The 19,270-nt window shown below is 39.3% G+C and overlaps 1 protein-coding gene across 6 annotated transcripts in view; it reads left to right on the top strand.

The window, feature by feature from the left end:
• The first annotated feature begins 2,243 nt into the window (after positions 1 to 2,243).
• grb10b (growth factor receptor-bound protein 10b) overlaps positions 2,244 to 19,270 on the top strand; it is a 240,723-nt gene continuing 223,696 nt past the window's right edge. For 2 of the 6 annotated variants that reach the window (XM_059972444.1, XM_059972446.1), the window contains exon 1: positions 2,244 to 3,949. The gene's annotated coding sequence lies outside the window, so the exon portion shown is untranslated. Of the gene's footprint in view, positions 3,950 to 4,548; positions 4,637 to 4,723; positions 5,226 to 19,270 lie in introns of those variants that run through there. The other 4 variants (XM_059972448.1, XM_059972449.1, XM_059972443.1 and 1 more) reach the window with 3 other exon arrangements.

Raw genomic sequence — 19,270 nt, forward strand, 5'->3', positions numbered from 1 at the left:
TCATATTAAATACACTACAGGATAAGCTACAAATGTAATTGGTGGATGTAGCTTTGATTGGAACACTTAAGTAAGGTTTGGATAGGCAACATGGATGGGAGGGATATGGAAGGCTTTAGTCCAAGTGCAGGTTGATGGAATTGGACAGAATGGTAGCTTGGCATATAAGATTGGCTAGAAGGCCTGTTTCTGTGTTGTATGATTCTATGCTCACTTAATTTTCATCACCATATACTAAATTGATATCCTTCTAAGCATAGCTGTTTGTTATCTAAATGCCTCTGAAATAATGTGATTGTTTCTGATTCCACCACATCCTCTGTTTCAGATATCAACTATTCTGTGTTAAAAAACTTACCCCTCAGATTCCTTTTAAAACTCCTCACACTCACCTTAAAAATATTACCTCTTCTTATTGACAAATCTGCATGGGAAAAAGATTTTGACTGTCTTTTGGTGGGGAACTTCTCAGAAAATATATATCATAAAGCTCCAATAATCGGGCTCTTTGAAGACTTTGGCAATGCTGTATCTGAATCATTGGATGTTACTCCCTATCACTTATGTTGGAGGGATAAGGTCATGTTAAAGAGTGGAGTCCTTAGGTAAAATAGGCACGAAGGTAATTTCCTAACTAACAGCATACCCAACTGAAATCTTTTCCAAAGTTATGAAATCTGTACAGAAGGCCTAGTTATCTATCAGTTGCTACCACCAGAAAATCAAGAAAGTGGTAACAGTGCACAAGCTACATTGTTTTGTATAACTCTAGGCTTTTCTACATACAGACCTGGAAGGGAAACCGCAATATAATTGAGTGTGCAGTTAATTAAGGATTATGAATGGCAAAGTGTTTTATATAGCACAAATCAAATTGCCAGTGTACTACACAATCTCTATATCCTAATCACAATGATACTGGAGATCCAGATTTTTAGGTGCCATTAAGTCATCACCATTTAGCATTGTGAAAATTATATCAGAGAGCTCCTGAAAACGAGTATTAGGATCTCAATGTAAGAACGATTTGCACTTATTCAACCCTGTGTACACAGAAAAACAAATTCAAGTTACCTGCTCATTGATTTCAATGTTTTATCAATACAATTCATCTTACTAATTGGCTAGTCATTTAGGGACATTCCAAATTAATATAGGCAGTACCAGTCTGTGCTTATGAAAGAGGAAGTATGGAAAGTGGACCTTAATTACCACAGCTAATACAAGACATTCTCAAAATAATTGCAACTTGTCAAGAGATTCGTGGTACAGCACAAAGACGACAATTTTTTTTTCATTCCACACTAAAGGCTATTAGAAGAGGGTAGAAAGAAAGATGTCTTGTTTTCTTTGAGCAACATTATGCACACCACAGACCTACGGCATTTATCACTGGTGGTACTGCATGTCATATTACATGCAGCTGTCATATGAATCATACCTTTCAACTTTCAAATGTATTTGTTTAGATCTGGATAATGAGGAGAGAAATTTGAAATTTGAAATTTGTGACAAAGTCAACTCACCTTTAGATACAAATCATGTTGGATGAGCTGTTACTCCTATTCACCAGGGAGAAAAAACACATTAACTTCATGGATACAAAGCAAGTTAGTACAGCCTTAAGCAATAATTAACACATTGTTAAAACCTGATTTTCAGTCATTATTTTTCCAATTGGAAGTACTATAATTTGAAAGATTCTTTGTTATATTTTCAGATGGCTGAGTAAAATAGATAATTTCTATAGAATAAATTGAAAGGTAGTGTGAATGCTAGAAATCTGAAACATTATCAAAAAAATACTGGATGCAGTCAGCAGATAAGTATTATCTTCAGCAGGTTAAATATTATCTGTGGAAAGAGGAACAGAGTTAAAAATTTTTGGTTTAAAAAACCCTTTAACAGAATGGAACAGAATTTCTTTGAGGTTGGCATTCCTGGAAGAAAAGTAGTATTAAATTCAGTAGTAAGTGAAAATAAAAAGGAAACTGCAAATGCTGAATTCTGACATTAATGTTTGAAATGTTAACTATCATTTTTCCACCAAATGTTTGGCAAAGCGCTTTAGTCTGACCTGCTATGCATTTTAAGTTCGTCATAGTAGCAGAATCACAAAATAAGGCTAGTAGTATTCAACAGAAATACACAAAAAAATCAAGTTAAACAAAATAGCCATAACAACATATTTCTCCTTTATATAGCTTTAATCAATAATCTATTTGAACATTTTATTTGAGGAACTTTTTTTTGAGTAAGATGAAAATTAAAGGTTTCAGGATTATGCTTTGTTTTCATTTACATCAGTAAAAGTGCTTAATATCTCAGGTATTTTTTGGAGAACAGAGTGAAGGCATTTATCCAAATTAACCAATGATTAGAACTCTATTTGTGCACTACCATATTATTTTCCTTACTGCAGACCTTCTTTGAAAACATTTTACATTTACTTTAAACAGTGATCAGAGGTTGTCTGTTAACGGAGCTACTTTCATTTCTTGTGTAGAAATCTTCTTGTGTTTTGAAATAGGTTATCTGTAAACTTTCAAAAAGTGCATTCTTCTTATTGTCAATCGACATGAGTGGGACGTTTATTTGTAAATGAGTTAATTGTGTATTTGAAACATAGATGCTTCAAATGTGTGGAGCATTATTTTTTTTACAAATTATTGAAAATAATACTGGTTACTTGCTTTAAAAAAATTACATCCTTCTACAGAAAACAAGTAGGCCCTTTGCTGCTAAACCTGTAATCGCTTGTGCACAGATTAACGCAGTTTTATCGAACAGCAAAACTGAGCCTTGCTTCCCCCCGCCCCCATCAGAGATTCTCTCATATAAACCCTCGCAGGAGAGATACCAAACGCCTTATTAGGAAGTCAAAAATGTGCTTTAAAAATCCTTATCTTTGAATGCTGAGAACAGTAAGAGGCCGAGATAAACACAGCAGGATTAAAGGAGTCCTTTTGGATCAACGTTTGAATGTTTGGAGTACTCTAATAGAAATACACACAACACGCTTCCATAATGAACTTCCTCAAAAAAAGTATTTATTATAAACAAAGTTACCTCGATCAATTCAGGTATACGTGCATCAATCCCTGTTTGGTCGTGCATTGACCTTCACTGTGAAATCAGTTCGTTTTATTTCTCAAAATTTACGCTGCTTTTATGTTGCTTATAAAAACAATGCTTCTTGAGCATGCACATTTTAAGCTATTCTACACATTTTGAAGAAAGTTTCGTGTAGCCTTTTTTAATCTTGGAAGAGTAAATAAAGCACACCTACTTTTGAGATTGAACCAGCTAATAATCTTTTTTTCTGGATTAAAACTGCACGTCAGAGGAGCAGGCCATTGCTGGTAGCAAGTAATTCGTTGGCTGCTGTGGAGATCTGTTTTACGCGAACTGGATAGTTGAAAGGTCATTCTATGGAGTTAGTTTAGCAAAAATGTAAGTGTCTGTGAGAATAAATTCTGTTATCCCTCCAAGTAGAAATTCAAGGGGAAGCAACAATAAAATGGTGGAGTATATATATGAACTCATTAAAATGCATGACCAATATTGACTCGGGTTAAACCTTCACACCGGAGTGGAAACTTTAAGTTAGAATTGCACAGGGAGATCTCGAAAGGCAGGATAAATTTGCGACCAGCCGTTCTTCCTAGCTCGTTCCTTGTATCGTAACAATTACTGTTGTCCTGAGAGGCAGCGTCTCATCAAAGGGACGCCCATGGTGTTGCCATTTGCGCGCACAAGTCAACCGGAAATTTGTGGAGAATAGGCAAAGTACGGAGCAAAACAAAGTGTGCAACCTTTGAACGGCCAAACGTCAACTCAAGCGTGCTCCTGAAGCAGAGCACAAGACGCGGAATTTAGTTTCCGCAGTCGTGTGTGTGACCCGGGCAGGCAATTTACATAACACCTTTGGCCGCAGAAATCGAAAAAGGTAAGTTTTGGCTGACGTCTTGGAAACTACCGGCACGTATATCCCGAAATTGCACCATCGTCACTGGCATTTCATAAGACAAGAAGGCAGTACCTTCAGTTTCAGCTCTTCGGTCGCCAGGCGTGCGCGAGTCAGTCACTCCACTTTGCAATTTCCCACGCGTGGCAAATAGACGCCAAAAAATCCAGCCACCAGTTCCCTTCATTGTTTGGGCCAGGGAGTGGTACGACAGTGGGAGGTTTCTTTTAATGGGGGAGGGGTGTCGAAAGATGAAATTGAAATACACTTTGTTCTGTCTTTCGCTGCTGGTCCGGCTCCACCCTCCCTCCCTCTCTCCCTCCACCTCCTCGTCATCGTGCCCGCGTGGAGGTAACGGCGTCGATCGCGCCAGTGCTCGTGCACGAAGGCGGTTATTTGTTTCAGAGCCGCGGGGTAGGCGAGCGGGTGGGGTTCCCGGAGTTGCTCCGACCTCCCCGGACTCGGGTGGGTGGTGAATGTGGTTAGCCGGAGCGGGCGGGCGGGCGGGCGAGCGAGGCGTCGCCATTTCTTTCAAACGGGAGCGCGCGCCGAGGAGGAGCCACCAAGTGGGAGAGTGGGGGGGCGGGGGGTGAGAGGTAGTCTGTCAGTTCCTAGGGCAGTCAGCACACACACTCACACAAAACATAACCTAAGAACCTGACTTTTTAAGTAAGTGCCCGTTTTGCTTTATCTTTACTTTCTTCTTCCCGCTTTCAGCTTACCTTGGATAGGCGAGTATCTGTTAGTTTTCTCTCGTGTTCTTGGGAAGGGAGGAGCAGTTGGAAAGTGTTTTGGTGCATTGTGAAATGTCCGGCTGTTTGTCTGCAGCGTGTAAAGTGGTGGTCAAGAGTATCTCGCTGCCTTTGTTTTGAAGTCCGAGCCACGCTGTACATTTTCAGTGAAAAGGCACTGCAGCCGGTTTACGTCCACCCAGCTCATGGACATGCAGTCGGCGTTCAGTATAGCTGAAAACCTGTGTCCAGCTTTATTTAAAGTACAGCGCGCGTGCTACAGCAATATTTTTTAAAGTGAGCTCTTTGACTTAAGACTCACTGTTGCATTCCAATGCACTCCACTACGGGTGAATCCGGATATGCGAAAAGGAACAGGAAAGGCTGCTCTTGGATCCTAAGCAGTATACTGCTTCGTCGAAACTTTTTTCGCAAACCACTTCTGAGATAACCCATTTTTATGCGTCACTACTTTATGATACACGTTATTTGAAGCCCCTGGGCCTCGAGGATCTGAAATACTACAGGTATCTTTTTAAATACGATTTAAGTGGACCAGGAAAGGAATAAGCTTGTTAAAATAACTAGTAAAAGTAACTGCTACTAAGATGTTGCGTGTCCATATTTTTCTGGTCACTTTAAATATGATTCTGGGGAAGGCTTAGCTTCATCTTGTGTGGTGTTTTTGAGTTACATAAGCGGTGAATGTAACAGCATTTCACACCAAATGAAGAATTGACTCCTACCAAAATCTTAACATCTCTTCCATTTAGATACAGAAATGTTCGATATTTCTATTTTTGAAGTCAAATTGCAGTTAGAGAGATTATTTCGATACAGAAAATTGTCATGTGTAGCTACAAAACGACGGCTTAATTGCTGAATGGCGAAATTTTGCTCAATGCTATTCTACACTTCCTGATGAATGTGTGTATAATTATTGCAACATGGATATATTGTGTAATTTGCCTAAAGAAATATTATATTAATAACACAACTCTTTAGTGGCCCGTTCCACAAATCCAGGGAACGTTTGTTTTGTTTTGGGGGTGGGGTATAAGTGAAGGTTGGCAAAGGCAGATAAGATTGTAGAACTATTGATTCAAGGTACTGAAGCCAAACCGTTTCACATGGCTGCTTATGTAAAGAAAAGTGCATGAATTGATTTTACCAACTGCATAAAAAAAACTTGCGCACACGGTTACCTTTGAAAGACCTTGCTGAAATTTGTTGAGAATCTTGTGCATGGAGAATAGTTTTGTCTTACTAGTTAAAACAATTAATTGTTGATAATGAAGCAATTCAACCAAGAAAGGCAGCCAAGTTGGTGAAGAACTTTTGAGGGAAATGGGCTGTATTTAAATATGACAGATGCTGAAATTACTGATATATTATTCAATATTTACTTATTTTCACTATTTACCACCAGAGATGTAATTTTTATATACTAAAATCTATAAATTGAGTTTGTGCCTTTTAAAGATGGACCTTTTACACTGGAGTTGGTTTATATTGCACCCCATCTTCAACACAGACTTGACAGTGATGACATATCTAGTGGCCACAGGGAAATCCAAGATTTATTTAGAGTATTTCCTTCAAGCCTCACCTTTCAGCAACCCCAATTTAACCCTAATCACAGGACAATTTATAATGACCAATTAACCTACTATCTCACAAGCAAGAGAAAATCTGCAGATGCTGGAAATCCAAACACACACAAAATGCTGGAGGGACTCAGCGAGCCAGGCAGCATCAATGGGGGAAAAAACCACAGTCAACATTTCAGACATGATTGGGAGACCGCTTTGTTGAGCATCTACGCTCTATCCACTAGAACAAGCGGGATCTCCCAGTGGCCATGCATTTTAATTCCATTTCCCATTCCCATTCCGATAAGTCCATCTGTGGGCTCTTCCACTGTTGGGTTAAGGCCACACTTAGGTTTGAGGAACAACACCTTGTATTCAATTTGGGTAGCCTCCAACCTGATGGCATGAACATCAATTTCTCAAGCTTCCAGTAATGCCTCCCCTCCTTTCATCATTTCACATCCCCTTGTCCCTCTCTCATGTTATCTCTTTGCCTGCCCATCACTTTCCTCTGGTGCTCCTCCCCCTCCCACCCCACCCCTTTTTCTTGCTTCCATGGCCTTCTGTCTTTCACCAATCAACTTCCCAGCTCTCTGCTTCATCCCTCCCCCTCCCAAGTTTCACCTATTGCCTGGTGTTTCTCTCTCTTCCCTCAACCCACTTTTCTAATCTCCTCCTCAGCCTTTTTTCTCCAGTCCTGCCAAATGTCGACTGTACTTTTTTCCATAGATGCTGCCTGGCCTGTGAGTTCTTCCAGCTTTTTGTGTTTTTGTTGTGTAACCTACTTCCTCTGTGTTAGAACTGTTGGAGGAAACTGGAGCACCCGGAGAAAACGTATGTGTGGCACGGGGAGGGCATACAAACTCCTTATATATTTTTTTTTAAAAACACCGGGATTGAACTTTGAACTCTGCCCTGAGCTGTAAGTGTCTTATTATGATTTCTATACAGCAGAACCTATTCTGCAGTTATTTGCATACAGCTGGATACACATGGTGTCTTCTGACATGCACACAAACATTTACAGAGGTGAACTCAAGGCACAAGCTCTCACCATCAATCTTCTGTCCTTGTATTATATCTGAGAATAATTCCCTCCCTCCACTTCATCTCACTTTGTCAAGTCTGTTGTATTTGCTGTGCAGCAGCTGTCAAGAAGTCATGCACAGGCTACTTCTACTCACTGTGATGGTTGTGACATAGAATGTCAGGTTTTCTACAGACAGTTGCAACAGCTCTGAATGTCACTGCACTATGAGAGCTTGGGAATTTTGGCATTTTGGTGATGGTATTGCTACTTTGAGTGAAACAATGGCAGTGGATATCCACCTCAAAGAAAAGATGATGAGTACACATACATCTCCTGGGCAAACTGGAAGAGGAGCTCAGTTTTTGGCTGACCTTTCATCTCAGTAGCTCACTTTACTGGTTCACAACCATTGAATCTAATGTGCAACTGGAAAACTGCAGAAGAGTTGGAAAGGATAATCGGCAAGGAAGAAGTAGGGAAAGTGAACTCCAATAAAATTGTCCTCCTGACAAAATACTTGTAATGTGGTCTTGTTAGAATCAGCTTTCACTGTCATCAGAGTTTCATGATAAATTCCCATAAATGTTGAATTGACTGCTGCCTAGTTAGCTTGATTTACTCAAGCATAAAATGACATCAGAAACATTGCATTAGGAGCAAGAACATGGAAATTCTCAGGAACTCCTGCAAAAAAAAATCTCTTCACGTCAAAGTTGACCTGATGACTTTGAATCCAAAGGAGGAGCATAGTCACTACAGTGGCTAATGTCCATGTAGTTAGCACCCTGTGAGAAATTCTTAATTTCTCTTATCAGAAAATATTGGTACTGGTTTGATGAATGTGATTAAGTGACCCAAGGGTTAAGTTACCACTGACACAAGGCTTTCTTAGATTGGGAATATTACCATGTCTCAAGGGAAAAGGGAAAAAAATACTCTACAAGCATTTAAAGGCTCCAAGGCTAAGATTAAATGGCAAATCATGATATGAAAAACAGGTCGAGTTTCACCTATCCCCTTGTTTATTTTTCCACTATCCCCCATTTTCTAACTCTGACTCCTTTTTTCCCCCAGTCCTGATGAAGGATCTCTGCCTGAAACGTTGACTATATTCTTTTCCATAGATGCTGCTTGGCCTGCTGAGTTCCACCAGCAGTTTGTGTCTGTTCCTTGGATTTCCAGCATCTGCAGATTTTCTCACGTTTGGGGAAGTATCTGTGTTCTGGATAAAAGGGGGAAGGTCTCTTTCAGGATTGGTGTGGGTGGAGGGGAAGGGTCTGCGTAGTGTAAAAAGAACAATGTTATAATAGTCATGAGGGATTTCAACATGCAGGTCAATTGGGGAAAATCAGATTGGAAATGGTTCTCGAGAGTGAATTTGTTGAATGCCTATCAGGTGGGTTTTTAGAGCAGTTTACTCTTGAGCCTTCTAGGGGATCAGCTATACTGGATTGGGTGTTATGTAATGATCCCGAGGTGCTAAAAGAACCCGTAGGAGGAAGTGATTACAATATGATTGAGTTCAACTTGGAATTTGACAGGGAGAAAGTAAAGTCTGACATGGTATTTCAGTAATATGAGAGGGGAGTTGGCCAAAGTAAATTGGAAGGAGATGAAGGCGAGGATGACAGCAGAGCAGCAAAGGCGTTAGTTTGGAGGAAAAATGAGGAATGTGCAGGATAGATGTATTCCAAAAACAAAGAAATAATCAAATGGCAAAATAGTACAAATGTGACAAGGGAAGTCAGAGATGATGTAAAAGCAAAAGCGATGATATACAACAAAGCAAAAATTAGTGGGACGACAGAAAATCAGGAAGCTTTTAAAATCCTACGGAGAGTAACTAAAATAATCATTGGGGGAGAAGATAAAATATGAAAACTGGCCTGCAAACAATATCAAAGTGGATAGTAAAGGTTTTTTAAGTATGTTTTAAAAAAAAGATGAGATATAGGTATGAGATATGGATATAGGACTGCTAGAAAATGAAGCTGGCGAAATAACAGGGGACAAGGAGATGGCAGATGAGCTAACTGAGTATTTTTCATCAGTCTTCACTGTGCAAGACACAAGTAGTGTGCCAGATGTTGAAGGGTGTGAGGGAAAAGAAGTGAGTTCACTTACTATTACAAGGGAGAAGGTGTTCAAAAACTTGAAAGACCTAAGATAGGTCTTGGCAAGTCACCTGGACAAGATAAACTGCACCTTAGAGTTCAGTAGAGCTTGTGGAGGCAGTAGAAATGATGTTTCAAAATTCATTTGCTCTGGCATGGTGCCAGAGGACTGGAAAATTGCAAATGTCACTTCACTCTTTAAGAAAGGAGGAAGGCAGCAGAAAGGAGATTATAGACAAGTTAGCCTGACCTCTGTGGTTGGGAAGATGTTAGAGTCAATTGTTAAGGATGAAGTTATGGAGTACTTGGTAACATAGGACAAAGTCAGCATAGTTTCCTTGAGGGAAAATCCTGTCTGATGAACCTGTTGGAATTCTTTGAGGAGATTACACAGAAGATAGATAAATTACACAGATAGAAGATAGAAAATATGCATGTTGCATATTTGCCACACATGAGGCTGCTTACCAAATTAAGAGCCCATGGTATTACAGGAAAGTTGTTGACGTGGTTAGACCATTGTCTGATTGATATGAGGCAGTGTGGGAGTAAAAGGATCCTTTTTTGGTTGGCTGCCGGAGACAAGTGGTGTTCCATAGGGGTCAGTGTTGGGGCCCTTTTTTTATGCTGTATATCAGTGATTTAGATGATGGAATAGATGGCTTTGTTGCCAAGTTTGCAGATAATACGAAGATTGGTGGAGGGGTAGGTGGTGTTGAGAAAGACTTAGGGAGGCTACAGAAGAACTTAGATTAGAAGAATGGGCAAGAGAGTGGCAAATGAAATACAATGTTGGAAAAAGCATGATTATGCACTTTGGTAGAAGAAATAAATGAGCAGCCTATTTTCTAAATGAGAAATCCAAAAATCTGAGATGCAAAGGGACTTGGGAGTCCCTGTGCAGGACACCCTAAAGGATAACTTGCAGGTAGAGTCAGTGGTGAGGAAAGCAAAAACAGATGCAGAGAAATTCCTTTTGGCAGAGGGTGGTGAAGTTGTGTTATATATTACCACAGGCAACTATGGAGGCTAGATTGTTGGGTGTATTCAGGGCAGAGCTTGATAGATAATTGGCATCAAAGGTTATGGAGAGAAGGCTGGGGAATGGGGCTGGGGGTGGGAGAGAAAGGATTGGCCAAGAAAGAAAGACTTGATAGGCCAAATGGCCTAATTCTGCTCTTACGTCTTATGGTTTTATGGTAATAGTGCACCAAGCACAGCAGGTTGATAATTGTTCAGATTCTTCAGATCTATCCTGTTTTACCAAGATTACAAAGATTTACTCCAATGGAAAGTTTATTGATGTAGAGAGATGGGAGTATATGCTGGCTGGAAAGAGCACTTTTAAAGTCCTCAAGTAAGACAATGTAGCTTGTGCAGTTCTAACTGAAAATTACATGGGCTTGGCAGCAAACAGTACTCTTGCTAAAATTCTAAAACTCAGCAGAAAAAGACATTTTTGTCTCGTCTCCTGCCACAAATGAGAAAATCTGCAGATGCTGGAAATCCAAGTAACGATGCATACCCCCTATGGAAAAGAGTACAGATGACATTTTGGGCCCAGACTGTTCATCAGGACAGTCTTACAAAGCAAAGCCCTTCATTCCAAATAACATCCTGGCAAATTTTGTCTGAATTCTACTGCAAACATGTCCTTCCTATACTGTGGCAGCCTGAACTGCATATAATACTCCATGTGCACTCTAATCCATATTTTGTACAGCTGCAACATGATATCTCAACCCTTCTACACAATGCTTCAACACACAAATCCTAATTTGGGCCCCCAAATCCTATGAACTTTTTACATAGGCACAATTGAGAGCATCTTGACTGGCTGCATCACTGCCTGGTATGGGAACTGTACCTCCCTCAATCATAGACTATGCAGAGTGGTGCGGACAGCCCAGTGCATCTGTAATTGTGCAGCTTCCCTTGATTCAGGACATTTACAGGGACAGGTGTGCAAAAAGGATCCGTAGGGTCATTGGGGATTTGAGTCACCCCAACCACAATCTATTCCAACTGCTGCCATCTGGGAAACGCTACTGCAGCAAAAAAGCCAGGACCAACAGGCTCCAGGACTGCTTCTTCCATCAGACTGATTAACTCATGCTGATTTGAGTGTACTCTATACTATATTGACTGTTCTATTTGTTATAAATTATGAATTACTATGACTACACATTGCACATTTAGATGGAGATGTAAAGATTTTACTCATGTATGTGATGGATGTAAGAAATAAAGTCAATTCAATTCACAAATGCAAGAATACTAAATGCCTTCTTCGCTATCTACCTCTGTCACCATTTTCATGGAGCATTGGACTTTTCAGTCCAAAGTTAATCCATACATCAATGCTCAAGTCACACTTGTCTGGATTGAATTCCATTAGCACTGTTCTCCAACTTTCTGACTGACCAATGCCCTGTATCATTAGAAAACCCACTTAGTTATCAATGACTCCACCAAATATTGTGTTGTCAGCAAACTTGTCATTCATGCCATGCACATTCTCATTTATTACATATTACAAAAGTCTTAGAACAGATTACTGTACTACACACGTGTTACAGACTTCCAAACAGAAAAATGCCATCCACCACAACCCTCATAAAGCCAATTTTGTATTCAGTGCCAACACTACTCAGATCCCTTATGCCTTAACCTTCCAGATGAACCTATCATGCAAAATTTTGTGAGAATCTTAATGAATTCCATATAAACCATGCCAAACCATTGTTTTTTAAAGTTACCAATTCAAAAAAAAACTTAACATTTGTGAGACCATCTCCTTTTCACAAAACACTCCTAATCAATCCCTGCTTTTCTAAGTGAACATAGATCCTGTCAGTCAATCTTCTATTTCTCTCCCACACATGCAAAGGCTCAGTAGTCTGTAATTTCCATTCTTATTCCTATTGCCCTTTTGGAAAAAGAGGCATATAAACTAGTCTCCTAACTCAAAAGAAACTTTGCTTTCATTAAATCCTGTATAGATCCATCAGGTCTTGGAGATTTATCAACACTAATGTGATTCACTTCTGCCTACCTGTTAAAGGCATGCTTCAGAATATCAGCATACCACTCCCTTAACTATACAGCTTTGGTATCCTCTCCCTGGTGAATAGTGATGAGAAAGTATTAATCTGCAATATTAATGTGCTCTGACTCCTTGTCTTTAGCTACCCTCTTCTACTTAAAAAATGTTTGGATAGTTTTTAACTTGTCAAAATCATTTCATGGCCTATACCCTACAAAAGAAACTTGCTTCTGTTTTCTGATCAAATCTGCAATATCCTTTGTTCATTAAAGTTCATGTTATCTTTTGGAGCAAACACGAGGAAATCTGCAGATGCTGGAAGTTCAAACAACACACACAAAATGCTGGTGGAACACATCGTCCTGACGAAGGGTCTCAGCCCGATACATCGACAGTGCTTCTCCTTATGGATGCTGCCTGGCCTGCTGTGTTCCACCAGCATTTTGTGTGTGTTGATATCTTTTGGAGTTTGCTTTCTGAATATAAACACAAAAGTGCAATTTGGATGTTGTAGCATGATGGCCAAAGTTAGATCTGTGTTTCCGGAATGAAGGCAACAAGGAACAACAGTTTTCCATTTGTTCAGAACATTACCTCGACTCCAGCAGTAAGTTTGTTGGAGATTATATGGTATTGCAATGAGAATGATGGAGAAAAATACTGAAGCAATATAGCCTTGCCAACCTGAGTCTACACTGAGGTTGTACATGCTGTAATTTTTCTTTTAAATCATGGCTTATATCCCATTATGTTCTTGAAAAGGATATAGATGAACTTCTGAGCAGCAGCTAAATTTACAGATACTCCATAGACCTGCTAGATGAATTGAATCAGAAGTTTTTGGGTGGTCAAAAAACACCATGTGTAGTGCTTGATACTGCTTCCTGCTTTTTGTTGAATATGCAGGGAAGATCATACCTACTTGTTTTCTAAGTGGACTGTATCCATCCACCCTATTTAGTAGCATTTCAAGGGTTATTGTCCTAACTTCCCTTGTAACAAAGAGAAAGGGAGACAGGTGTATCATCATAATCAAGTATGAAGACGGTCAAAAATACTTTGACATTTCTACCTCTCCAAATGTAGGAGATGAGAGGCTGATTACGTAGGCTTGATTTATTCTTGCTGGAATGCAAGAGGATGGCGTATGATCTTCAGGAGCTTTATTCACAAGGCCTGTGGCTTTCAATGTCTAGGTGAATCAAATGCTAGTTTGGATTAGTTTCAATGTTCAAAGCAAACTTGTTATCAAAGTGTGTATATGTCACCATATACACCACCGGGATTCATTTTCTTATAGGCATTCACATTAGAACAAAGGAATGAAGTAGAATCAATAAAAAACTGAACCCAAACAAGGACTGATAAACAGCTGTTGTGTAAAAGATGACAACCTTAAATACAAAAAAAAACCTAATAATAAATAATTCTGAGAACGTGAGTTGTAAAGTCTGTGAAAGTAAGTTCATAGGTTGTGGGATTAGTTCAGTGTTGAGGTGAGTGAAGTTCATTATTACACATACTGAAGTACAGTGAAAACCTTGTTTTCCACACTGTCCGTACAGATTAATTCATTGCAGTTGTGCATTGAGATACTGCAAGGTAAAACAGTGTGCAGAATAAAGTGCTTGCAAGTACGGAGAAAGTGCAGTGCAATTGAGCAGTAAGGTGCTAGATCACAACAAGGTAAACATATCAAAAGTGTGCATCCCATCATAATAGGAAATCATTCAATAGCCTTGTAGTAAATAGAAGCTGCACTTAAGCCTGGTGGTATGTATCTTCTAGTTGATGGAAGTCGGGAGATGAATGTGTCAAGGGGGAATGCTTTATAGGTTTTGGGATAGGGGAGGGGGGAGGATAGATAGAGTCTATGGAGAGGAAGCTGGCTTATATATATTGCTGAGCTGTCACAACTCTTGCTGTCATGGGCAGAGCAGTTGCTATACCAAGCTGTGATGTATCAAAGATGCTTTCTATGATGCATTGATTTTAATAACTGGCAAGAGTTAAAAGAGACATGCCAAATTTCTTAAGCCTTCTGAGGAAATAGAGGGGCTTTTTTGGTAGAGTTGTCAATGTGGTTGGATCAAGATAGGCTATTGGTAATGTTCATTCCTTGGAGCTTGAAACTCTGAATTGTCTTGACCTCAGCACCAGTAATGCAAACAGAAGCATGTGCTTCCCCCACCCCATTCCTCACCCTGCTTCCTGAAGTAAATGTTTTTGTTATATTAATGTTAAGAGAAATGTTGTTGTTATGGCACCTTATCAGAAGTCTCTATTTTTCATGTACTCCAAATACGTGGAGTAAATAATAATACTCATTATTATTTGATATATGGCACACTGCAAACATGTAGATGGAGTTGTAGAATCTGGCCACACAATCGTGAGTGTGCAGGGAGCAGATTTGGAGTTGAGGATGCAACCTTGTGAGCACGAGTGTTTAAAATAATCATGACAGATGTTAATACCTATCCTAGCTGTTTACAATCTTTTGGTCAGGAAGTCAAGGGTCTAGTTGCAGAGAGAAGTCTTGGGTCCTGTGTTTGCAAGTTTAGAGAAGAGTTTGCTTAGAATTATAGTGTATAGTTTGCATACTAAAGCTGTAGTTAATAAACAATAGTTTAACATGAATGCCTTTGCTGTTCAGATGCTCCATGGATGAGTGTAGGGCCAGGGAGATGGCATCTACTATAGATCTGTTTCAGTGGTAAGTGAATTGCAGTGAGTCGATGCTTCCACCGTAATATCAAGATGAGAATCACTGCCACTTTTAGTGTGCCAGCCTGGCCTTTGGCTGTTTATGGAAAATATTAAAAGATCCAAAACAATAGCCTGCCCTCCTGTAAGCCTCTGAGATGGACAGACTACAGTAGATGTTTAATTCTCAAAAAAAAACTTCAAATGAAATAGGGGTTGCCCTCAAAGTAAGTTTGGGTCTATACCTTTTGAGTTTGGAAGGATGAGAGGTAGGTAATCTTACTGAAATTTAAGATTCTGAAGGCAGTTATAGGGTGGATATTCAGTATGTTTTGCCATTTGAGAATATTTAGAATTGGGTGATGTTTTCAGAATAAACCTCACCTGCTTAAAGATGGAAATGAGAATTTTCTTTACTGTACACTCATTGGAATTCTCTGCCTCAGGGAGGCCAAGTCATCAAGTGAAGATTGATATTTGAATTATCAAGTTATTCATGGGTAAGAATGAAAAAGTAGTATTCAGGCCAATCATATCAGCTACAATCTTATTGAATAGTGACGTATATTGGAAGAGTGGATTGACTATTCTGCTGTTTCTGATGCATTTTTTTAAAAGGTATTGTTTCCTTAAGTGTTCAAGTCATACTGTTTTGTCATTAATTTCTTAGACAAGAGAACTGTAACAGTAATTTATTTCAAATGCACTTTTGTAACATGCTGATGCTGTTGTGCTTTATCAATTAATTCACCGTGGTATTTTCATTTGGCTCCGTGCATTGAACATTTAAAGACAATGTGATTCCAAAGCTACAGCATATGTTATCTTTGAAATATGCTTGGAAAATCTGTATGAATATGATGGGTAGTAATACTTTTGTTACTGATCCATCTTTGATTTTGTCTTCCTGTTCACCTTCCCTTCGATCACTGCACTGAGATCCACGGTCCCTCACGATTACTCCTTCTGTTCTTTTGAAAGGGTGCTCCAGTAAACCCATCTCTCATTGCTGTCACCTTCCAGCCTGCACTTTATGCATGTATTAGGCAGCTTCTCCACGTTGTTCAGACTGAAAGGCGTTATTTTGTTCCAGACATTCTCTTCCAAAATATAAGCTATGTGTACAGTTTCCAGACCTTTGAAAGTTGATGGAAAATTTCATCAGCTTCATAATAACCAAATCATGCTCCTTTGCTTTCTTTTCCCATTGCACTTCCCAGCCCTTTGTATATTCTTTATTTACGTCAAAATCTACTTTAAGCTCCCATGGATATCATGGGCATTCTCCCAATTTCGCCATGGCACCTATACAGTGATGGCATTTTACAAAATCACATTCCTGTTATCTCAATTTTTGCTTTGTAACCACCAAGGGTACAAACACTCACTGGAGGGGGGGGGGGGAAAGCATTTTACAAACTTCAAACATAGTATAGAATTTGGTGCTTAATATGCATCTTTTTGTGTTATGGGAGATCAGACTCAAATTGTGTAAATGCTTTATTTTAATCTCTCAGTTTGCTGTGTTCCTAAATTTAAGGTAGCTATCATTTTATTCATGCTTGTCACTATCATTTATGCCTTTGTCTATTCTTTGTAGCTTCCAGGAATGTGTACAATTGAACTAGAATATAGAACATAAAAAGAATTAGAATTAAGTACAACATTCTGTTCTCTGCACCTACTGTACCATTTATGTTGCCACCACTTTCTTGCTCAAACCCCATATTCCGTGATTTCTATAATTATCCAAAATCTATTGTTTTCTCTCTTCAATATGTTATGTGGCAGGAACTTCACAGTCCTGGGTGGATTATTGTCAAGAGTCACAACTCTGGGTGAAAAAATATTTTCTCGTCTCACTCCAGATGCATGATGTGGTTACTCTGAGATTCAGCCCAAGTTCTTTAGCTAGAGAAAATAACCTTCTTGCGTCTACCACGTCAAGCCCTTTAAGAATTTTGTGATATAATGTGATTATCTTTCAATTCTTCCACATTGATGGTATCGTTCCATATTCCCCTTGGAATAGTTCCATCCAGCACTCACCTTTGACTATATTCTACAGTCACAAGTATATCCTTCATGAAATAGGGAGACCAGACATGAATAGAATATTCAAGCCTTACCTCAGCCATATATAGAATGATAAATTCTTTTGCAGTAAAATCCAACTTACTCCAGAAGTTATACTCCAGAAGATCGCTTGTATGTTAAATTTTTAGTTTATGGACAAAGGTGCCCAGATACCTCTAAGCATAAACATCTTTCAGTGTCTGACCGAATAAAATGTACTTTCTCCACCAAAGTGAAGGATCCGACAGTATTTTCCACATTATATTCTGTCATATCTTCTCCCTTTCACTTATCTTGTTAACACACTTCTAGAGCCCCTCAGTGACATTCTTAAACTTGCATTGTTATATAATTATATATTATCAGCAAATATGTATATACAACACTTGTTCCTCTTACCCTGTCATTGATATACATTACGAACAGCTGGCCCCTAGCACAGATCCCTATAGCACTTCTCCAGTTGTAGCCACACAACTTAATCTATTGTTCCAATTGTTTTATTTGGTAAGTGATTACGTGCCCTATGATTTTCCTAAAGTGCTCTAAATTTGTTCAATAACCTCTACTGCTGCATGTTAATAAGTGCCTTCTGGAAATACACTGGAGCTACTGGCTATCCCTCATTTATTGTTAGTTACAACCATGAACATCTCTGGCAGAATTGAAGCATTTGTGAAAAAAGTTGTGTTTTTAATCCCACATCCAGAGTAAGGATAGTGTTACTCTGAACCCTCAGATTCCTCTTAAATCTTTCTCCTGTTACCCTAAACCTAAGCCACCTAGTTTTGGGCTCTCCTTTCCTAATAAGTTCAAAATAGATTTATGATAAAGTACATATGCTGCTCTGAGATCCATTTTCTTGCAGGCATTCACAGTAAATACAAAGAAATACAATAGAATGAAAAATTGTGCAACAAAAACGTTTAAACAACCGATGTGCGGAAGAGAATGAATCGTGTAAATACAAAAAAACATAATAAATAAGAAATAAATATTGAGTAAATAGAGATGAAAAATCCTTGAAGTGAGGCCATAGGTTATGGAAACTGTTCAGATTTGGGCTGAATGAAGTTATCCCCTCTGGTTCAAGAACCTAATGGTTGAGGGGTAATAACTGTTTCCGAACCTGATAGAGTGGGTCCTGGGTCGTCTTTATCTCTTTCCTGATGGCAGCAATGAGAGGAGAGTGTGACCTGGATGGTGATGGTCCTTAATGGATGGTTTCTTGCCACACCACTCCTTGTAGAAGTGTTCAATGGTGGGGAGTCTTTACCTGTAATAGACCAGGCTGTATCCTTTTTGTTCAAGGCGATTGGTGTTTCCATACCCACACCATAATGCAACCAATCAGTATATTCTCCACCACCCTTCTATAGAAGTTAGTCAAAGTTTTGGATGATGTGCTGAATTTGCAAACTTCTAAGAAAGTAGAGACACTGCCGTGCTTCCTTTCTAATGCCATTTGTGTGCTGGACCCAGGACCTATCTTCTGAAATGACTCTGAAGAATTTAAAGTTGCTAACCCTCTCCACCTATGATCCCCTGATGAGGACCAGCTTGTGGACCTCCGGATTCCTCCTCCCATAGTCAATAGCTACTTGCTTTTGCTTTTATTGAGTGAGAGGTTGTTATTGTGGTACCATGCAGCCAGATTTTCAATCTCCTTCCTATATGATGATTTGTCTCCTCCTTTGATATGGCCAAGAGTGGTGTTGTCAGCAAATTTAAAAATGGCATTGGAGCTGTGCTTAGCCTGTCAGTCATCATTTAAAAAGTGTGAAGAGCAGAGGGCTTAGCACACAGCCTCATGCACCTATGTTGATGTTGTGGAGGAGATGCTGTTGCCAATCCGAATTGACTGGAGTCTGCAAGGGAGGTAATTGAGGATCCAGTTGCACAAGGAGGAATTGTGGCCTATATCTTGGAAGTTTTTGATTACTTTTGAGGGGATTACAGTATTGAATGCCAAGCTGTAGTCAATAAAGAGCATCCTGATGCATGCATC

This window comes from Hypanus sabinus, chromosome 6 (genome assembly GCF_030144855.1).
Source record: "Hypanus sabinus isolate sHypSab1 chromosome 6, sHypSab1.hap1, whole genome shotgun sequence".
NCBI lineage: Eukaryota > Metazoa > Chordata > Chondrichthyes > Myliobatiformes > Dasyatidae > Hypanus > Hypanus sabinus.